General features: G+C 39.1%; 1 long non-coding RNA gene across 5 annotated transcripts; it reads right to left on the bottom strand.

Annotated features, from left to right (window-relative positions):
* Positions 1-12662: 12662 nt before the first annotated feature.
* Positions 12663-17025, bottom strand: LOC109210962. 5 transcript variants are annotated; one of them, XR_002065637.1, is made up of 3 exons: positions 16852-17025; positions 15406-16698; positions 12663-15003 (listed from the first exon to the last, which is right to left on the bottom strand). It is a non-coding gene; the product is annotated as an uncharacterized LOC109210962 (long non-coding RNA). The 5 variants fall into 5 exon arrangements; XR_002065639.1 differs by having other exon boundaries at positions 12663-12917; positions 13823-16698; positions 16852-17024; XR_002065638.1 differs by having other exon boundaries at positions 12663-14010; positions 14902-16698; positions 16852-17024.
* Positions 17026-21023: the final 3998 nt, after the last annotated feature.

Below are 21023 nucleotides of genomic sequence, written 5' to 3'. Positions count from 1 at the left end.
CCCCTTTCCATTCTACACATGTAATTCTCTAGGCGCACACCTAATGACTCATCACCAATCTTTACACGTGTAAACCATGAACTTTAAGTGCTATGACTCATATATGCACACTTAGTGCCACCTTTGGCCAAATTAATGCCATGTGGTAGCCCACTAAAGTTCCTCTTTACATGTGTCATCCCTTGGTCAACCTTTCATTACATGATGGCACCACATATTTTTGCATGTATGGACATATAACAATTACTTCCACCTGTCCACATCCCATATGGCTTATGTCCACGTACTACTTATTCAATAGTCCTAATAAGTTTCTAGTCATACACTACGATCCTCCATTTAACCAACTACACATATAATTAATTCTAGCACTCAATTTACTTAAATACTAATATACTTCATATACCTTACTATCATGGTCATGCGGTATAGCACTAGTCCATAAATACAGGGTATTATAGCTTGGATCGTATATTATCCCAGAATATTGTCACGACCCAATTCCCACCCGGTCGTGATGGCGCCTCTCGTGAAGACAAGGCCAGCCAACAGAACAATCAACACTGCTTTTGACAATTTCTTAGCACAACAGGTTTAAACCATAGATACTGATTAATCATAAGTGCGGAAACAAACGTAACATAACGGGGAAAAACCATCCCAAACTCAGCCCGATGATCGGGGTGTCACAAGTCACGAGCTACTACAGAGTTGGTGAAAATACCACAAGTCTGGAAATATAGTTTGAAGATGAATAAAATATGCAGAAGATAAGGAAGAAAACGGGGCTGTGGACGTCGACATCTACCTCGTCTCTCCTAGTCCGCCTTGTCTGGAAGGAGATCAGCGCTCAGGTACGAACTCAGCTGTGCCTGTCTCTGCACACATGGTGCAGGAAGTAATGTGAGTACTCCGACTCAGTGAGTAATAAAATTAAATAACGACTGAGAACATAAAATCCCACAAGGGCACAAATAATGCTATCTCAAGCAGCAACATCAGATAAACAGTAGAAACCAGTGAAATATAGGAAGAAAATCTCTTTGAAAACAATTAATAAAACAAGTATGCTCAAGTATGGTCAGCCATTGTTACCTGACCGGTCAGCCATTGTTACCTGACCAAACGCGTATTACAATGCCATTGTTACCACTGGTCAGTCATTGTTACCTGACTGGTCAGTCATTGTTACCTGACCAAACGCGTATAACAGTGTCATTGTTACCACTGTTCAATATTTAATCACTCTAGATGGGTACCCGCGCTCACTGTGGGTGTGCAGACTCCGGAGGGGCTCCTACAGCCTAAGCGCTATCAACAAGGCCTGAAAGCCTGAACAGTATCAATACGAGGCCTGAAAACCTCCTCACCTCACTCATCATGCTCTCACATAAGGCCCTCGGCCTCAATCAGTCCAGAAATAGTCAACAGCCCCTCAGGCAACAGTAAAGCAATGATACTCAGCTCAAACAATAGTTCAAATATCAGTTTAAAACTCCAAGTTTGAGTAAATATGGCTGAGTTCAAGAAAACAGTGTAAATCACATGGACTGAGTTCAAATAATATTTCAAACAGTGAGGAAAACAGTGATGATAGTTCATAAAGAGTTCAAACAGTCGGCAATAAGCCCCAAATATGGCAATAAGCCCAAATCATAGTGAAAACAACAAGTCATTGCTAATACGCGGTAAAATATCATTCGGACTGGACCAAGTCACAGTCCCCAATAGTAAATGACCCCGCGCTCGTCATGGAACGCGTGTCTCATCTCAACATAGCACCAAGTTGTGCAAATCCGGGGTTTTCAAACCCTCAGAACATCATTTAAAATCATTACTCACCTCTAGCCGGCCAAAGTCTAGCTCGCTATGCCTTTTCCCCTCGAATCGACCTCTTCGCGCGTCGAATCTGATCAAAACCACAAGAGATACATCACAATAGGCTAATGGATCATAACCCAATCGAAAAGACTCGAAAAATATCAAAAATTACGAAGTTGGCAAAACCCGAGCCCCGGGCCCACTTCTCGAAAAATTACGAAATTCACATCACCGGATTCCTCGTCTTGCCACGAGTCTATACATATCAAAATCATCAAAATCGGGGTCCATTTGACCCCTCAAATCCCTATTTTAAACTCTCTTAAATTCAAGCCCTAAACCACCATTTTTGACCTTTGATTCCTTGATTATTCAGTCCAAATTCATGTTTATACACCATAAAATCAAGCTCTAAGTCCAAGAGTTCATACCTGATAATAGCCCTCGAATCCCTCTTCAAAATCGCCTCAAAGCTCTCAAGGTTCGGAGTCCAAAATGTCACTCTTTCAAAAATTCGCGAAGAAGATGTTCTCACTTAACCTGCTAGTTATTTCCGCTTCTGCGTATCAATTCCCGCTTTTGCGCCTTCCGCTTATGCGGTCAACATCCGCTCCTGCGGACCTTTCACTTATGGCGACTTTCCGCTTCTGCGGTCCAACTTCTTATCTGCGGGACCGCTTAAGCGACCCAATGTCCTGCTTCTGCGGAACCTGACCTGGGCTCCTACTTCCGCTCCTGCGAGGCCTAGCTCGCTTCTGCGAGACTGCATCTGCGATCTCCTTTCCGCAGATGCGGAAACACCTGCTGCAACCAAAAACCTGCAATTTTCCAACTTCAAATCCTTCTGTTAGCCACCCGAAAACACCCCGAGGCCCCCGGGACCTCAACCAAAGTTACCAACACATCTTAAAACATTATTCAAACTTGTTCCAATCCTCAAAACACGTCAAACAACGCTAAAACCATTAAATCACATCGAATTCAAGCCTAAGTTTCTTCAAAACTTCCGCAATACGCATTCGATCAAAAACCCGACCAAAACATCTCTGAATGACCTGAAATTTTGTGCACACATCCAAAATCACCTAACGGAGCTACTGCAACTCTCGGGATTCCATTCCGATCCTCGGATCAAAATCTCACCTACCAACCGGAATTTGCCAAAATACTAACTTCGCCAATTCAAGCCTAATTCTACACCGGACCTCCAAAACCAATTCTGATCATGCTCCTAAGTCACAAATCATCCCCCCGAAGCTAACCGAATCACCGGAAATCACATCCGGGCCCTCTAACTAACTAGTCAACTTCCGGTTGACTTTCCAAAACAAGCTTTCCTTAAAGAGACTAAATGTCTCATTTCCTACCAAAACCAAACCAATCCAACTCGATTAACTCAAATACCGATAAGTAAGCATGGAGAAAAATAATATGGGGAAAACGGGGCGGTAACTCACGTGACGACGGGCCGGGTCGTCACATCCTCCCCAACTAAAACAAACGCTCGTCCTCGAGCGGGTCAAGGAACATACCTGGAGTCTCAAACAAGTGAGGATATCTGCTCAGCATCTCCCGCTCGGTCTCCCAAGTAGCCTCCTCCACGGGCCGACCTCTCCACTGAACCTTCACCGAAGCTATATCCTTTGATCTCAACTTTCGAACCTGACGACCCAAAATAGCCACTGGCTCCACATCATAAGTTAAGTCATCATCCAACTGAACCGTGCTGAAGTCTAACACATGGGCCGGGTCTCCAACATACTTCCGGAGCATAGAAACATGAAATACCGGGTGAACTCCCGACAAGCTGGGTGGCAAAGCAAGCATGTAGGCCACCTCCCCAACTCTCCTAAGTATCTCAAAAGGACCAATGAACCGTGGACTCAACTTTCCTTTCTTTCCAAATCTCATAACGCCCTTCATAGGCGAAACCTTCAACAAAACCTTCTCGCCCACCATGTAAGATACATCTCGAACCTTCCGGTCCGCATAACTCTTCTGACGCGACTGAGCTGTACGAAGTCTCTCCTGGATCACCTTCACCTTTTCTAAGGCATCCTGCACCAACTCTGTCCCCAATAATCTAGCCTCGCCGGGCTCAAACCAACCAACCGAAGATCTGCACCGTCTCCTATATAAGGCCTCATACGGCGCCATCTGAATACTGGACTGATAGCTGTTGTTGTAAGCAAACTCTGCGAGTGGCAAGAACTCAGCCCAAGAACCTCCAATATCAATAACACAGGCACGCAACATGTCCTCTAATATCTGAATGGTACGCTCGGACTGCCCGTCCGTCTGAGGATGAAATGCGGTACTCAACTCTACCTGTGTACCCAACTCTCGCTAAAAAGTCCTCCAAAACTGGGAAGTAAACTGAGTACCCCTATCTGAGATGATAGAAACTGGGACCCCATGCAACCGAACAATCTCCCGGATGAAAATCTCTGCCAGCCGCTCTGAAGAATAGGTAGTACACACCGGAATGAAAGTGCGCGGACTTGGTCAGCCGATCCATAATCACCCAAATCGAATCAAACTTCCTCGAGGTACGAGGGAGACCACTCACAAAATCCATAGTAATCCTCTCCCATTTCCACTCCGGAATTAATCCATCCGCTGAACGTACACCACCGGGCCTCTAATGCTCATATTTGACCTGCTGACAGTTGAGACACCGAGCTACATAACTCACAATATCTTTCTTCATTCTCCTCCACCAGTAATGCTGCCTCAAATCCTGGTACATCTTCGCGGCACCCGGATGAATGGAATACCGCGAGCTGTGGGCCTCCTTTAATATCAACTCCCGCAGCCCATCCACATTGGGCACATAATTCCGGCCCTGCATCCTCAACACACCAGCATCATCATAGTCACATCACTGGCATACNCTAGACTACCCGGACATAAGCATAATAGTAGCTACGCACGGACTCTCGTCACCTCGTGCGTATGCATCTCCCCACAAATAGGAGCACATAACCAATTAACTCACCTATGGGGACAATTCCCTCTTACAAGGTTAGACAGGAGACTAACCTCGCTCCGAAGTTCCATAACCGGCTACCTCCACGCCCTTCCGACGGACCACGAATCGATGCCGAATGCTCCAAAGCTAGCCAATAATTATGCAAATCTATTAATATATGTCTCAATTACTCATTACAATCCAATTTATAACAAGTTCCTAACCCCGATCGAAAAACTTGACCAAAAGTGCCCTCGGGCCCACGTGCCCGGATTCCGAAATTTTTTTCCGAAGATAAAGTTACCCATAACCTCACGAACTCAAATATATAATTTACTATCAATTTCATATCCAAAATCGTGGTCAAAATCCAAGAATATCAATTTTCTAGGTTTTCCCTCAAACCCCAAGTTTCTACCAATTTTCATGCTCAAATCCGAAGCAAAACCATGTATTTAGCGTCTAATGAGTGGGAACAACATACCTTGACATAGATGGAGAAAATCTCTCTTCCAAAATCTCCAAAATCGCCCAGCCCGAAGTGAAAATGGAAGGAAATGAGCCTAAACTCGATTTTTAAAGATAGCTCACTGCCTCCAGTCCTTTCGCACCTGCGGTCTATTGACCGCTTCTGCGGTCCCGCATGTGCGGACCAATGGCCGCTTCTGCGGTCTTCCCCCAAGCCTCCTACTTCCGCATCTGCGCTTCTCCTTCCGCAGGTGCGGTCCCACATCTGCGGCAAAAATGATCGCATCTGCGGCCCAGCCTAGCCGTCCATTTCCGCTTCTACGGCATGAAGACCGCTTCTGCGGCTCCGCACCTGCGGCCCAAGTCTCGCAGGTGCGGTTATACCAGCAACCAGCAACTTCAGCTATCTCCAATATTCCATTTTCGATCCGTTAACCACCCGGAATCCACCCGAGGCCCCCGGGACCCCAATCAATCATACCAACCAGTCCCAAAACACATTACGGACTTGCTCGAGGCCTCTAATCATATCAAACAACGCTAAATCCACAAATCGACCTCCAATCCAAGCTTTATGAACTTTAGAATTTCAAACTTCTACTTTCGATGTTTAAACCTATCAAATCACGTCCGATTGACTTCAAATTTTGCACACAAGTCATGTTCGACATTACGGACCTACTCCAACTTTCAGAATCGGATTCCGACCCCAGTATCAAAAAGTCCACCTCCGATAAAACTTCTCAAAACCTTCAAATTTCTATCTTTATCCAAATGACTCCAAAATGACCCACGGACATCCGATTTCACTTCCGAACGCGCTCCCAACTCCAGAATCACCATACGGAGCCACTCCCAGGCCCGGCATCCCAAATGGACATCGATAACATTGAAATGCACTTCAACCCAAACTTATGAAATTTCTTCCAAAATGCTAACTTCCACAATGGGCGCCAAAACACTCCCGGGTCATCCAAAACCCGATCCGGGCATACCCCCAAGTCCGAAATCATCATACAAACCTACTGGAACCTACAGATCCCGATTCGAGGTCGTTTACTCAAAAATCTAATCCTAGTTAATTCATTCAACTTAATGCTTCTGAAATAAAAATTCTCTTTCTGAATCAACCCCGAACTTCCCTAAATTCAATTCCGACCACGCGTACAAGTCGTAATACCTGAAATGGAGCTGCTCATGGCCTGAAACTGCTGAACGGCGCGCTAGAACTCAAAATGACCGGTCGGATCGTTACATTAAAGATATCCCTTTCTTTGTCTCAGTAATTGCCACCTTTCAAATAGGTTTATGAGTCACTTAATTTGAAGGGGGGATGCCACGTTGATTGTTATCCATTCCCAACAATTAACCATCAGTCACCTTAATTAGGTGTTAATCTCCCACTAAAATTAATAATTACCCAATTATCCACATAATGAAGAATTACCTCAAATTACTTAAAATACTACTTATTTTTAATATATTTTATATACCCCCTACTATCATAGTCATGTGGTACCATATAAAATAAATACACATATTATAATTTCATTATAACATCCATGTAAAAATACATATATTTTCTCAATATTCTAATTTTCCTAGTCTCATATAAAGAGTACAAATTTTTTGTATGCTTATTAAAAAATGGTAAAAATATAACCTTCTTTTATTGTGAGAAAATAATTTATATCTTAACAATAAAGAAATTCTTTTTGTACTATAAATTCTCAAAACGGAAAAAGGATAATTTTTCTTATGATAAAATACTATCTATTCTTATAATAAATAAAATCTCATTTATAAGCTTCCGCATGCCATGTATTTAACTTAAAACTTATCACAACCATATAAAATCGTATCTATCAACTTTTACCGAAAATGGTTTACTTCAAAGAAAATACATATCAAGCAAATATATAGTAGTTCCGAAATTCGTCAAACTTACAGGGTCTTACATCCATATCTTCATGTATAACCTTAATCCCTTCCAACTCATATGTTATTACTTCGACGAATCCTAAAGTTAAAGTACGGGATGTAACATCCTTCCCCCTTTGGAACATTCGTTCTCGAATGTTAACTTTTAGAGATTTGCAAAATTTTCACTATGGTCTCCTCTTTAAATTAAACTTAAAACCCAAACTATTTCTGAAGTCTCGACTATTCACAACTTTTTGTACTTGAGTATCTTGTATCTTCTTCACCTTTACCTTACTTACTTTTCAATCCCGTTTAATATCTTCTATTTCTTTCATAACCTCCCTTCCACATTATGCCTTAAAACTATAATGTGATACCTGCACCTCTAGTGCATACAAAACCTGGCGCAAACTTCATACTGACTTCTTAAGGCTCAGCTCTTTGGCACGATCTGGAAACAAAAGAAGGGTAGCATTTCCTAACTGCCCTATAGCCTCTCAATTATAAATGCGGCGCGCAACACACCTATATGTGAGACTCTACTAGGCACGTCCTTGTAGACTCCCTAGGACACGACCCGCTCTGATACCACTTTGTCACGCCCCAACCTTGAGAGACGTGCCTGGCACCCAGTACCGCAGTGGCCCGAGCAAACCACTCTGAAACTCATTCATTCTTTTTGTAACTATCATGGGCCAACATGGCCACAACTCGTAATGTACAATTGTAAGTGGACAACATTGTATCACCGAACCATTTTTCTTAAAACATGAATACATATGGGCCGTTAAGGCCTCTGACATACTGTACGAAATTAACCTCTGTCTACAAAGCCTCTAAGATTATTCGACATTAAATGAGACAGGGTACCAGCCTACCTATAAGTTTGTAGGGAAACTCTGACACGATGACTCATAGACTTGGCTGTACTCCGAATAAGGTGGAGTCTTACCGATCACGTCAAACTGATTATCTATACCTGCAGGCATGAATGCAGCGTCCCCAAGAAAAGGACGTCAGTACGAATAATGTACTGAGTATGTAAGGTAGAACTAAAACATAACAATAAGTTATTATTTATTTAAAGACATATAAGAATCAACCTGTAAGTCTGGATAACTCTGTAAATCATGAAATACATATAGTGTCATGCATATGCATATGCGTATGAATGTCATGTCGTGCATAGGTACATGTGCTCATAATATCATCAAGCCTCCGAGGGCATCCTACCATATCATCTCGGCCACTGTGGGAAAAATCATCAACGTATACAAGCTGATCAGGTAGTGGTGCGTATATAACGCGGTAGCCTTTTTCCCATATCCCATATATATATATATATATTTACATATATACGCGTATATAACGCCATCTGGAGCCACTGTGGGAAAAGACTCGAAAAATATCAAAAATCACGAAGTTGGCAAAACCCGAGCCCCGGGCCCACTTCTCGAAAAATTACGAAATTCACATCTCCGGATTCCTCATCTCGCCACGAGTCTATACATATCAAAATCATCAAAATCGGGGTCCATTTGACCCCTCAAATTCCTATTTTTAAACTCTCTTAAATTCAAGCCCTAAACCACCATTTTTGATCTTTGATTCCTTGATTATTCAGTCCAAATTCATGTTTATACACCATAAAATCAAGCTCTAAGTCCAAGAGTTCATACCTGATAATATCCCTCGAATCCCTCTTCAAAATCGCCTCAAAGCTCTCAAGGTTCGGAGTCAAAAATGCTACTCTTTCAAAAATTCGCGAGGAAGATGTTTTCACTTAACCTGCAAGTTATTTCCGCTTCTGCGGATTAATTCCCGCTTTTGCGCCTTCCACTTATGCGGTCAACGTCCGCTCCTGCGGACCTTTCACTTAAGGCGACTTTCCGCTTCTGCGGTCTAACTTCGCATCTGCGGGACCGCTTAAGCGACCCAATTCCCCGCTCCTGCGGAACCTGACCTGGGCTCCTATTTCCGTTCCTGCAAGGCCTAGCTCGCTTCTACGAGACCGCATCTGCGATCTCCTTTCCGCAGATGCGGAAACACCTGCTGCAACCAAAAACCTACAATTTTCCAACTCCAAATTTCTTCCGTTAGCCACCCTAAATCACCCCGAGGCCCCCGGGACCTCAACCAAAGTTACCAACACATCTTAAAACATTATTCAAACTTGTTCCAATCCTCAAAACACGTCTAACAATGCTAAAACCATTAAATCACATCGAATTCAAGCCTAAGTTTCTTCAAAACTTCCGCAATACGCATTCGATCAAAACTCGACCCAAAACATCTCCGAATGACCTGAAATTTTGCACACACATCCAAAATCACCTAACGGAGCTATAGAAACTCTCGGAATTCCATTCCGACCCTCGGATCAAAATCTCGCCTACCAACCGGAATTTGCCAAAATACTAACTTCGCCAATTCAAGCCTAATTCTACACCGGACCTCCAAAACAAATTCCGATCACTCTCCTAAGTCACAAATCATCCCCCGAAGCTAACCGAATCTCCGGAATTCACATCTGAGCCCTCTAACCAACTAGTCAACTTCCGGTTGACTTTTTCAAAACAAGCTTTCCTTAGAGAGACTAAATGTCTCATCTCCTACCAAGACCAAACCAATCCAACTCGATTACCCCAAATACCGATAATGAAGCATAGAGAAACATAATATGGGAAAAACGGGGCGGTAACTCACGTGACGACGGGCCGGGTCGTCACAAATATCAAATCATAAATACTTATAACCTCAAAAATAGTCATGTCCTTGAACTTATATTAACTATCTTATGACAAATCCAATGTAGAAAAGTACGGTATGTAACAGTTGCATCAGACGTTATTATTACAGATATTGTTCCGGTCTTTGATATGTATGAATCAGTATTATTTGATCGGGGTTCCACTTATTCATCTGTGTCATTTTACTTTGTTTCGTATTTGGATATATCTCATGATTCTTTGAGTTCTCCTGTATATATATCCATATATGTGGGAGGTTTTATTATTGTGGATCGTGTTTATCAGGCGTGTTTAGTCTTTATTGGTGGTTATGAGACCAGAGTTGATCTATTGTTACTCAGTATGTTGGACTTTTACGTGACCTTGGGTATGGATTGGTCGTCACCCTATCATGCTATTCTGGATTGTTACGCCAAGACTGTGACATTGGCATGCTAGAATTGCCGTGGTTGGAGTGAAGGGGTACATTAGATTATACTCCTAGCAAGGATGTGTCATTTCTTAAGGCACATGAGATGGTGGAGAAGGGGTGTGAAGCATATCTAGCCATTTTAAGGGATGTTAGTACTATTACTTCTACCGTTGAGTCAGTTCCGGTAGTGAGAGATTTCCCAGATGCGTTCCTAGCAGACCTATCGGGCATGCCGCATAATAAGGATATCGATTTTGGTATTGACCTGGTGTCGGGCACTCAGCCCATTTCTATTCCACCATATCATATGGCACCGGTGGAGTTGAAGGAGTTAAAGGAACAACTTCAGGAATTGCTTGATAAGGATTTCATCAGGCTGTGTATTTTACCTTGCGGTGCTCCGGGTCTGTTTGTGAAGAATAAGGTATTGATACCCAATTTTTCCCTATATATTTTAAATATGCATAACTACCTTCAAAATAGCATATATATGCATATATAAGCGTGTCCAAGATTTTTATTATTTTCCCATAATTTTAAGGGATTAAATTGACGTACTTTCTCCCTTTTTATACATAAAATGCCCAATAATTATTTTCAAAATTATTGTTTTGATAATTCATCTATTTAATTTCTATAGTTATGCCAAAAATATAGCTAAGGTAATTTTTATATATTACATTTAGTATTTTTAAAGCTAAATTGCACATAATTGCAATATTAGCCCTTTTAAGATTTAATTATATTTTATATGCATAAAATTGGTTCTCGTATTTTTAAATTGTTAATTATGTATTTCAAATCATTTTGGCACCTTAAATTTATTTTCCAGAAATTACCTGTTATTTTTTATAAATTAAATAGGTGAAATTGGCTATTTAAATAACAACCGAATTTGGCTTACAATTATAGCCAAAATTGGACCCTTTCCAACCCAATTTCACACCCAAACCACCCGACCCAGATCCTATACACGTCTACCCGACCCAAGCCATCCTAAATCCTGGCCGTTGATCTAAGAGATCAACGGCCTTCGTTCAACCTTTCCTTTTTAATTCTGAGAGACCCCCTAACCCTAATCACTTTTCTAAGGGCGCCGCCCTCAGATGCTCTCGTCTCTCTTCTTTCTCGACCTAACCCTAATTACTTTTCACCGCCTCCTTCTCCGGCGACCACCCTTTCAAACACAAGCCTCCAATGGGTCTCTCATCACCCTGCTCATCATCTCTAAGGCCCTCGAGGGTCCTAGGCCATGTGGATTTGGAACTAGGGTTTCTGTTCCTGTTACTTATGGGTCTTCGATGTAATTTTGGGCAAAATCACACCTTATATGTCACGATCGTGAAGTTTCAACAGGTTCCTTTAATTTTTACTTGGTTTTCTTTTTGAAATCCAAACTCTCTTCTGAATCTCTCAGATCTATTTTATTTTTACGCTTTAAGCCTATCTCCTTCTGTGACTTGCTTATCCTCGAGTTTTCTTCTGAAAGATCTTCTACTTTAAACCACCTTTTACTCCCTTTAAGAAACTAGGGTTTTTGGAGTTCTTTCTATACCTGTTTCGACTGATTTCTTTGTGATTAAACCTTTTTCTTTGTTTATCTTGACCGATTCTATGTTCTTACTGCTTTTTAACTCAACTCTGTTAAAAAGCCCTAATTTCTTAAAGATTTTCTTCACTTGTTACTGTGAGTCTTAAAGACTTTCTTTACTTGTTTCTGTGTGTTGGCCTGATCTTCTTTACCTGTTTCTGTGTGTTAGATTGGTTTTCTTCACTTTGCACTACAACAAAAAGGGTGTTCAGCGGCAATACAAAACGTCTTTAGCGGCAATAACAATAGCCGCTATATCCTTTACCGGCCATTGTCGTTTAGCAGCTGATGTTGGGGTCGGCAAAGCCTTTAGCGGCCTTTATGACAAAAGCTGGTAAAATATATGATTTATTGCCGCTAAAAATAGTTAACTTTAACGGCAATTGTTTGCGGCAATTATGATGGCTTCTAAACCCAATCTAAAAACGGCTAATTATGCTCATTTAGCGTCCTTTTATATAGCCGCTAAATTTAAAATAATTGCCGCTAAAAGTTTATATATTTAACGGTAATTATTTTGTGTGGCAATTGAAATTGCTATAGTATCCCTTATGAAAATGTCTTAGTTTTCCCTTTTAGCATCCATTTCAATGGCTGTTACATTCAACTAAATTATCGCTAAAAGTCGATATCTTTAACAACAATAGTTTTTAGTGCTAAAAGTCACAAGCTGTAACAGAAAATTAGGCATCATTAATAATAGTTACTACATTCATCCAGAATATGTGCCAAACAACAAAATTTATTAATATTAATTCAAAAATATAATATATCTTACTAAATCTTAACAAACAAATAGAAGTACTAATTAAAAAAATCAATGTCACATTAACTTAAAAAATAAAATTATTTTGTTTGAATTGAATAGCTAATGCTATTATATAACTAATCTTGAGGAATGATAGTCTTCAAATAATTTCCGCAGCTTTTCATCATATTCAAATCTTCCACCAGCTGAATTATTTAACATCAGAGTGTGACCTAAAATTATAAAAATAAATTGTATCAAAAGATAAAATATAATGTGAGAAATATATTGAAGACTCCATCACTATCAGTCTATCATATTCTTTTTCAGCCAACTCCCTCACCTAACATTTATTAGCAAAAACAACTACATGGATTAATATGCGAGCAAAATGGATGTGCAAATAATAAAAGAGAGATTCTTTCTGTGTTATAGTCGAGAAGGAACAAAAAAATATCAAAAGCAGAATGTTACCTTGGAGAAGTAAAAGGAAGTTGCACGCCAAGTTCATTAGCAAATGTTATAGTTGCCAAGTCTTTTCCTTAAACATAGATACTAGATATGCTTACATGCTATTAATGAAGCTCCCAAATAGGTGACAGAAAATTATGCACAATAACATCGATAAAACCTTAGGCATACTCATATTGTATGTGTCATAAATAGTTGAAATTAAATTTCTCTAGAAACTATAGCCAACTTAAGAATAATTGTTTCTGATATGAACTTAAACATAACTTCATTTCCAAGGCTAAGTTCTATGGACCAGTGCAACAAGATAATCATAAAACCTTCACACGATTGATATTCCAAGACTAAGTTCTATGGACCAGTGCAACAAGATACTCATAAAACTTTCACACGACTGATATGAAGCTATGTCCAAATATAATACCTACCACAATACGTAAAATCTTTTAGCTAGTAGAGATGGTCTACATAAATCTTCTATATCAAATTGGAGAAAAAGAAGAGTAGAGATAACATATTCATTGTCATTCTCCTCAATTAGCAAAAGGAAAAAATCATGAGAACTATTCTGAGAGACCTCCACAATCCTTGAAATATGAGCATGGAATAACTTTAAGCTCAAGGTCGCGCACCTAAGAGAAGGAAAACGGCAATTGAGGGAACTTACCAGGCGAAGAGACTCCAAATGGTCATATCTCACAAGGTTGCCAACCAGGTCATCTGGGAGATTCTTTTCATGTTCGTACTACCCGATACTGAAGTCCAGTCAGTGTATTATATGAATACAAACTAAGTATTAAACATGATAGCATGGAAGCAACCTCTCAAGTGAGGGAACCACATCCTCCATCAACGCTAAGCAAAAGGAGGGAACAATCCACTTAAATAAAAAAGAAGCAAATACTTTTCTCATACAGAGTATATTGCTAATATTTACAAAGACATTAATCTATCTACAAATGAGAATAAGAAGAATTTTCTAGTCAGAAAACACGTAAATATTTCTTCTTGATGTGTTTTCAAGAAAAATAATAGTCATAACTATTTTAAACAACATTTTCACTTTCATGTTGTTACCTTTCCACGACGATGCCTTTCAGGGAATTATTTTTCATGGCTAAAGTGAACTACTATATTTTAGATGAAACTATTTTGAAGATTTGCATCGTTGCTTAATAGTTTTTTCTAATGTCTCAAGTGGATATATACATTTACAAGATTTACGTTCTTTATAGGTCTTCTACATGAGATTCCTAATGGATAGAGGATATTATTGCAATATAAATAGGATTAATCAGGCATATCATCAAACACCTTGAGTTGCACAATCCAAATTTCGTTCATTCTTTTTTGTTATACCTCAGATTTCCCATAAGATAGTTTAATTATGCACCAATTAGTTGGTAACTAAGAGCACGTGCATCAAAGAGATAAAATACACGAGCAAATCAAGTACAATTACCACCATGCATGTAATAATTCCAGCAAGAAGTTATATTCAAAAGGATAGGAAACATATATACATAAATTTTGGTTACCAAAAATAATAAAGCAAGAGCAGGAATAACCCAAGGAATGCTCAACAGAGTTAGACTAAATCTCGGAGAATTGAAGAAAGAAACAGGACAGGAACCGAGAGAACAAAATAGAGCAAACATCATAATAAAATAAGAAAAGAAATATGAATTCTGATCATCCACCAATCAACTATGTCATAACTTTTAATTTTGAACATCGGGAACTTACCGGTAAATCCTCTTTAAAGTCGTCGGTGAGCTAGAGACATGCCTTCAGTATAGCAGCTTCTGTTGATATTTTTGTACTCTCTGAGAATCTTTGTGGCTGAAGCTGTTTTATGATAGAAACCTTTAGTATAATATACACACAATAAACCCAAGTTCATTAACCGAAAGAAAATATACACACACAGAGAGTACCTGCAGAACAAAAATACATAAACCCAAGTTCATCAACCAAAAGAAAATAATCTCAGGAATAACATCCATCTACCTAAGTACTTAAGATTGTTTATTCTCTGAAAGATTTAATATTTAAGTTCTCTATAAAAATTAGACATAAAACTACAAAAGGAAGAGTAAGTCCATTGGAAAAAATAAGAACCCAAACTGGCATCCATTAGCATTTTAAGGAGGAGTTAGAGCACATACTTTGCTGCGCTTGATCACTGCATAAGACGATCACACCATAATAGATATAGAAAGTTAAACAGAAAAAGAGAGAAGTAATTACCTCCAAACACAGGGAACAAATCTTAAAAGTAGAGCACTAAGAATACCAATTCTTCCACCACGTGTTTTCCGGTTGAACTCCTTGGAGCACTATGAATATCACAACATAAGATCTGTTACCCATAAGTCTGTACCCATGTTCGTCCCCCCAAACTCTCACTTCTAAACAGTAAAATATCACTCAAACTTGAGCTAAGACAACTGCTAGGTGCAAAAAATAGTCTCTAACCATTGATGATTTATTCTAGATCAATCACTTGGGGGGAAAAAAGACAAAGCTCCAGAAATTTCAGAAAGAGAAGTTAGTCAAGCAAGTAATGAACATAACATCATGAAATGAAGGAATGTTAGTATAAAGAAATCGATTAATATCTTATAGTACATTCAATTCTTACGAGAAAAAATAAACTATAAAAAGGTCATTTAGTTATATGAGAAATCAATAAAATAATACTGAAGTTCTTAGAGAATGATATTGAGAAAATGGTAATTGTTCTGGTTTGGAGTTCCAATGTTGCATTTTCAAATAAATATAGCAAATTTGAGTGAGATTATTTTGGTGAAATGAATTATAAAACTAATTTCCTTTATCTTTTTTATTCCTTCCTTCAGTGAAGTCTTTATCTTCAAAAGTAAATGGACTAACTACTAACTAGAAATAGAATCAATAAACTATAAGAAAATGGGTCAAAACAACAACAACAACAACAACCTAGTGGAATCCCACAACTGTGATTTGGGGAGGGTAGTGTGTACATGTTCTTAAAAGTGAGCATGTTCTTTAAACAGACTAAAAAGAAGGAGGGTCACGTAAAATGTAGTGATCAATGGAGGAATAATCACTAAGTTAAACATAACAAACAAGTTGTACTATGCATAAACAGAAACATACATTTGTCCAGACACTAGATATATAAATGAGTCGAGGAGGTAATTATACGACTCTCTGCAACTTCCGTAAGTTGGGGTTTCTCCTTAAAGGTCCATAACCAAGAAGCCATGGAATTTTTCTCTTCATAAAGCATATCACATAATACAATACATAGCCATATATTGCAATTCTAATCAAGAACCAAAGATACCACTGCAATTCATCTTTCTTGATCTGAAACTCATTTCAGCTTCAGATTGCCATTTCAAGTACCAAGTTGAGGCAATAGATTGATCTACATACTCTGGCCAAGCCATACCCAGCCGCATCCTCACCCGATAAGGAAAAAATTCAAAGAAGAAGTACCTTAAATGAAAAGGGGGCAAATTCTGCTTTCATCTAGCAGATAGAAATTTTGTTCACCTGTTAAAATAAATTTGAGAATTTATGTTTCACTATTTGTAACTTTTCATTTGAAATACTTAAGTTTGTATGTAGATGGACTCCTAAATAACTTCAATCAGTGATACCTTAAGAAATATTGAGTGAAAGAGATGGAGATAGATAGAGGAATACCTGAGATTTGGTAATCCCAAAGAGACTGAAGATAGAGACCGGCGATTCAAGGCCGAAGCACCTATGATTGAAGGTGGAAAAAACTGAGGCTTGCTTCGGCGATATGAATTTGGGGGCTGAGGGATTTCTTTTGCGGGTTTACACTGAGGCGTGGCTTTTTCGAAAAAGAAAAAAACTGAAAAAATAAATAAAAATACTTAACTTATGATAAATAGGAGGGAGATGAAAAAGAATATAGAGGGAGTAATATCAGAAAGAGGGAAGATTTAAGATAATTATAAAAAGCATAACTTTTAATGGCCATTGTTTTCAACTATCAGTAAAAATGTATTCTTTATCGGCAAATATTCAACTGTCGGTAACATTGGACCTTCATAGAATCAATACATGCAATTAATTTATTGCCATTAAATGATTGTCGCTAAAGGTCATTTTTGTAGTAGTGTGTGTTAGCCATGACTACTTGACTTTGTTAAGTTTCTGTTGGTTACCATGCTTCGAATGGGTTTTTCTACGGAGTCCTTAGCCTACTCGTGTCACTTCTGTATGATTGTGTTCATCTGGCTGACCTTGCATGTCTGCTACACATGTTCATTCTTCTCTATTTATATGTTGAAGTACAGAATCATGACTCCCGCTTGATTGATCCTGATTTCCTTAATTTATGGTTCGATTGCAAGATTTTCTTATAAAACCCTAAAGTTTTACTCGGCTGTTTAAGTTGATTTATTTCGTTTCCTTATTTGTTGTAGTGCTTCATTCTTGCTGAATCATTTCCTTAATTAGTGTATTCTGTACTTAGACTCAATCATATGCTCTATACTTTTACTACCCCTTATATGGTAAAAACCAGTCTTTCTCAACTGATTTTCTTTCCTAGGTTATCCCTGTTGGTATCCGTTTAAGCTATAATTCCTTGATTAAACGGGAGTACTTATTTAAATTGGATTCTAATTGTGATTACTTCCATAATTGTGCTAAACCTCTACTTGTTACCTTATTTTCTACCTATTTTCAAAGCTATAAATACCCTAAGTCTTTTATTAGCAAGACACGAGACTTGGCTTTCAAAAACCCCTCTCTTAATTTAAAACTCTGTGTTATTCAACTACTATTAGCCGGCTGCAAGCCAAGGCTAATCATCTGTAAACCTTGGTTCTTTCATTTTGCTTACCTCTATCTTCACTCGTATGTCCTAGTTTAATGTAAAGTCTCAACAACAACATGTTTCTATTCCTGCTTCAGTTTCCTTTATTTCTCGTCTGCTTTTACTTGTGGTTTTTTTGTGAAGTCTGTATCTAAGCATGCTGATATGATTCCCCTCCCTTTTAACTCATGTATTCCCTTTGTGTGATTCAAGAATGCTTGAACAATTGTATTCTTTTACCTACTGTGAACTTACCACTTTGTGAATCCCAAATCCCCTATCCCTCCTCTATGTGTTCATGACTGGTTTGTGATTATGCCAGTGTCAAACTATCTCTGAGCATGTCCATACCGATCCTAATACTCCTGCCGGGGTTAGGTGTCTGCAATCAATGTATATGCATCCCCAAACCCCCTAACCCCATGTGTGATTACTGAATTTATTCACTTACTGTATGTGGTCTTACCCTGAAGTGTTTGAACTCTGTTTTACTAATCCAACTTCTTTCAACCATCTCTGTTACTAACTGCTTTCAAAATGGACCTTTCATTCCGGTTTTTAACAAACTTCTTTCAAACATGTGTCATGTACTTTCACTCTACTCCTAGTTAATAAGTTCTGCCCCTTTTGTGTGAGCCTTGCCTGGGGACCCTTGAGCTCCCTCTGAACTTGGACACACAAAAACTGGCCTTTCCACACCGCACTTACTCTGTCTTGGCTATGAAATCTGGGTGTGAGCACTGCCCGGAATCCCTTGAGGTCCTTAGGGAAGTCTGACACACCCAGATATGAGAAAGGCTGGGGAACAATCTTGGCATTTGAGGTGATTTATTACATAACTCAGAGAGGAAGCCCTAATCAGGTGCTGAAAATCTGGGCCTGTTTTCAGGCTCTCTATAGTGTAACTTTTTATTTTTTTTCTTTTCTACTTATGTAATTAATTTCAGTGTTCGTCTGTAATAATCTATTGTAAACAAGTATTAGGGCTAGCTAGTGAAAAGGGGAGGGTAGTTACATATGCTATCAACATCAATGGGTAGAAACCACGTCTTAGGATCACATTTCCTATATGTGCATTAGAATCCATGTGTAAGATCAACCTATTCAAAGCATGTCATGCATTAGATACCATGTTCTTAGGTTTACCGTTTCAGCATCTCATTTGGCATCACTTTACCACTTAGAAATCCTGCTTTAGGCTAATAACAGCATTAACATAAAACTGTTGCTCTTTTACGTCTTGAAGTCATTCTGTAATTTTTTGGGCATTTAGAAATCATGCTATAGGAGTTCTGCAATCATTCTGCATTTTCATATGTACACGTTAGATCCCTATTTTAGGATCTTGTTCACACTCGCTCAGTCACACCTAGTTAAAATACTGATGCATGAAAAAGACATAAAACAGTCTCATGTTTGATTATCATGTTTAAGTGAAACTGGTCACAATCCTTGATGTCTTTGCAACATTTAGAACTGCATGCTTTAGGTAAAATAACTTCCAAACTGTTTTTAATAATTCTGGTAACTACTGCACATTATTTTACGCCCAGGCAAGCCTTAGGTAATCAAATTTAAAATAAAATCCAGAACCGTCTTTGTGATTAATGTTTAACTGTCAGCATGTTAAAATCAGTAGGCAAGCTTGATTACTACTTCTTCTCTGAGTCATATAATAAATTTGACTCTGCTGTTATCACTTACATACCATGTTTAGGATCTGAATTTAGACCTTAATTGTGTATGAGTCATGTTGTTTGCCTGCATTGTCTGTGGAGGTAAACCTGAGCCACTAATTGCTTCTTTCCTGCCTTATTTGCCAAAGTCCTATTTGTTCTTGCCTGTCGCTTAGTATTTTACCTTTAAACTTGAGGGTCTGCCTAGAACCCCCTTTTTTAGGATAGGAGTCCTAAATTCTTCCGGGACTGATAGGAAGGGACGGGTAACAACATGCAATAGGGGTCGAGACCAACCCTCGCTTTAATTACCTTCACGGGGCGGCAAAGGGTAGATATGGATATGATGACTAGTGCGCTAATGCCACGCGTAGCCCCTTTCCAAGGAGTGATTATCGGGTATTGCATTGATGTGATCCATATTATAAACAAACCTAGGATACCCCCTTAAATTCTCAAGTATGCTTAGATTGTAATTCTTTTCATAATCTTGCTTTGTCATTAATTGCTTTTCAAACACCTGTGTATTTAAACTCAAATCCCCTACTATTTGAGCCATACTTGTTTATCTGCTAATTGTACAAATTCACGAAAACTGTTTGGCCGGGAATCACATTAGTGGATCCTGAGGGGTGCCTAACACCTTCCCCTTAGGATAATTTCATGCCCTTACCCTGTCTCTGGTTACCAAACATAGTTATAAATGAACCCTATGGGTGCCCTAACGCACCTTAAATCGTTAGGTGGTGACTCTTCAAAATGCAAACCCCCTTTCCAAAAGGAGAGAGTTGTCCCAACCAAAACGTCATAAACCCGATTTCGCGAGAAAAAGGGGGCGCGACAGCATGGCGACTCTGCTGGGGTTAGGCTTTTACCATTTCATACCATTTTTTGTGAATTTGTACCCCCCCCCCCCTTATGTGCAATTGTTTGTTTAATTCCTTTAAGCGTTTAATTTCTTCTTCAAAAGCAAAACTGACATATCTTTCTTGTTTCCTTCCGTTATAACTGCTTTAAATTTTAAAACTGCTATATTTATCACTTTTTTAACGTGCAAATACATGTCAACATGCTTTTAATTATTGCATAACCATGCTCAACATCATACTCCACTCGTGCCAAACAAATACTATAGCAACGCTTGATGAGTGGTTGCGCCCTTCCTATATCATTACCCCCTAAATTCGGAAAGGCTTATTTGCGGTAAAACTAGTCAATCAGCGGTGCAATCGACAGTTCCGTGCCTTCCCACTTGAGTTGTCCGCTCAAGGGTACCAGTCTAAAACCCCATAGAAACCTTACTCTGCTTAAATTGCACATGCATCATGGTCGAACCTAGTCGGGTCAGT

This window comes from Nicotiana attenuata, unplaced genomic scaffold (genome assembly GCF_001879085.1).
Source record: "Nicotiana attenuata strain UT unplaced genomic scaffold, NIATTr2, whole genome shotgun sequence".
Classification (NCBI taxonomy): domain Eukaryota; kingdom Viridiplantae; phylum Streptophyta; class Magnoliopsida; order Solanales; family Solanaceae; genus Nicotiana; species Nicotiana attenuata.
The sequence above is the reverse complement of the archived record's forward strand: the minus strand, read 5'-3'. Positions and strand labels throughout refer to the sequence as shown.